Raw genomic sequence first — 2,783 nt, 5'->3', positions numbered from 1 at the left:
TTAAAAAATAACAAAAAAATAAAAATAAAATTAAGTTATAAAATTAAAAAACAAAGTTAAAAAAAATAAAAAATTAAAACAATTAAAAAATAATTAAAAATAAAAACAAATTAAAAAAGCAATTTAAACAAAAAAAACAATTAAAAAAACAACAACTAATTTTTTTTAATCAATTAAAATAAATAATTTAAAAATATATATAAAATAAAAACAATTAAGAAATAAAAAATAAAAAATAAAAAACAATTATAAAAAATAAAAAATAAAAATGTAAAAAATGTAAAAATATAAAAAAGAATTAAAAAAATAAATAAAAAATAAGCAATTTAAAAATAAACAATTAAAAAAAAATATATATATATATATATATATATATATATATATATATATATAGATATATATAACAAAAAATAATATTAAAAAAATAATGAAAAAAAAAATTAAAACATAACCCCTACCTGACCCCCACCCAATCCAACCCCCCTCCCTCACCCTCGTCCCTCCCCTACCCGACCCACCCCTTTCCCTCACCCCACCTCTCCCCTCACACCCCCGTCCGCTCTCCGCCCCTCTGCCAGCCAACCCCCACCCTACCGCACCCCTGTCCCCTCCCTCACCCTCATCACTCCCCTCCCCTCTCCACTCCCCCACTCGACACATACCCCACCCCCCCACCTCAGCACCCACCTCCCCGCCTTAACCCTCTCCCCTCCCCGCCTTAGCCCCTCCCCGACCCGACGGCATATATTGAGGGCATGCGAATTCCATCGATGCTCAGGAGAATCTCTCCATTGATGAGTACTCGATGATCCTAATCTCCACATCCTCAAATGTGTTTATTAGAATTCCATCTGCTTTAAACAAGAGGTATGAATTGTGAAGGAAAAGGTGATAAAGCGGATCAGACTTTTCTTGCATTGGGTCAGGGAAATCTATTGCAGGTAAGGATGGAAATCTAGGTACCTTAACAGAACCGTCCAAATCCTTCAAAGATTCCTTCATCGCAGCCTCCCCCGCCCACCTGGGCCCCTAGCCAGTGGCCAAGAGGCCGCAGGGCGATTCTGGGAATTGGCTTGCGGCCTTTTGGCCGCTAGCTGGGGGCCCGGGTGGGCAAGGGAGGCTGCAATGAAGGAATCTTTGAAGGATTTGGACAGTTCTGTTAAGGTACCTGGATTTCCATCCTTACCTGCAGTAGATTTCCCTGACCCAATGCAAGACAAGTCTGATCCGCTTTATCACCTTTTCCTCCGCAATTCATATCGCTTGTTTAAAGCGGACGGAATTCTGATAAACACATTTCAGGATGTGGAGAGCAGGATCATCGAGGCACTCGTAAATGGAGAGATTCTCCCGAGCGTCGATGGAATTCGCATGCCCTCAATATATGCCGTCGGGCCGCTCATTGCTCCCCCGAAACCTGTTCTCGAGGATCCTAGTGGTTCCCTGCAATGGCTGGATAACCAGCCGGCGTCTTCGGTTATCTTCGTTTCCTTCGGAAGTGTGAATTTCCTTTTGGGGGAGCAGATCATGGAGCTTGCTTTGGGACTGGAAGGAAGCGGGCATCGTTTCCTGTGGGTTCTCCGCGGTCCTCCTTCCAATCCAGATGTATCTGCGTTGCTCCCCTGGGGTTTCGAAAAGTGGACCTAAGATTGAAGTCTTGTGGTTACCTCATGGGCTCCGCAAGTTGCCATCCTTGCACACCCGTCCACAGGAGGGTTTGTGAGTCACTGCGGTTGGAACTCAGTGCTAGAGAGCATTTGGTTTGGAGTTCCCATTATCGCTTGGCCCCTCCAAGGGGACCAAAAGCCCATCGGTTACTTTCTGGTGAATGATATTAAAATGGCAGTGGGATTGCAGAAGCGAAAAGATGGGATTGTAACGAAAGAGGAAGTGGAGAAAGCGGTGAGAGAATTGATGGAAGGAGAGGAGGGGAAGAAGAGGAGGGAGAGAGCGAAAGAGTTGAAGGAGAGTGCGAAAGCAGCTTTGGCAGAGGGTGGAAGTTCATCCCAGGCTGTGGCAGAGGTGGTGGCTCTTTGGAAGGGAAATTCGTGCGCCCTCCCCCGCTCGCACAGGCCCTGAGCCAGTGGCCAAGAGGCCGCAGGCCAATTCCCGGAATTGGCTTGTGGCCACTTGGTCATTGGCTGGAGGCTTGAGTGGGGCGGCGGGGGGGGGTAAGGGGTGGAGCGGGGGCCGAGGGGGGTGGGGGGGGTGGTGGGGTGTGGGTTGGGTGGGAGAGGGGAGAGGGGAGGGGAGGGGAGGGGAGGGACGAGGGTGACGGAGGGGACATGAGTGGGTTGGGATGGGGCTTGGGTGTGGGAGGAGAGGAGAGGGGACGGGGGGTAAGCAGGGGAGGGGGGTGAGGGAGAGGGGTGGGGTGAGGGAGAGGGAGCGGGGAGGGCGAGGGGAGGGACAATGGTGGGGGAGGGGAATTGGGTCAGGTGGGGAGGGGTTTGGGTTGGATGGGGGGTTATGTTTTAATAAATATTTTTATATTTTTATGTTATATATATTTTTTAAATTCTTTATTTTTTTTAAATGTTTTTTAATTTTTTTTTTTTTTTTAATGTTTGTTTTTAATTTTTTAATTTATTTTTTTAATTTCAATTTAGTTTGTTTTTTTTTAATTTTTAAATTTATATATTTATATATATATATATATTATATATATATATATTATATATATTTAAATTTAAATATTTTAAATTTTAAATTTTTTATAATTTAAATTTAAAATATATTTAATTTTTTTTAAGATATATATATATATATATATATATATATAT

General features: G+C 43.0%; 1 pseudogene; it reads left to right on the top strand.

The window, feature by feature from the left end:
* The first annotated feature begins 1,125 nt into the window (after nt 1-1,125).
* Nucleotides 1,126-1,647, top strand: LOC149209074 (UDP-glycosyltransferase 88B1 pseudogene; annotated as a pseudogene).
* The last annotated feature ends 1,136 nt before the right edge of the window (nt 1,648-2,783 follow it).

The sequence above is a fragment of the Pinus tabuliformis genome, chromosome 1_2 (assembly GCF_031772625.1).
Source record: "Pinus tabuliformis cultivar Carrire ecotype Pingquan chromosome 1_2, CPIR1, whole genome shotgun sequence".
NCBI classification, from domain to species: Eukaryota; Viridiplantae; Streptophyta; class Pinopsida; order Pinales; family Pinaceae; genus Pinus; species Pinus tabuliformis.
Note: the sequence above shows the minus strand (reverse complement) of the source record. Positions and strands in the feature narration are given on the sequence as shown.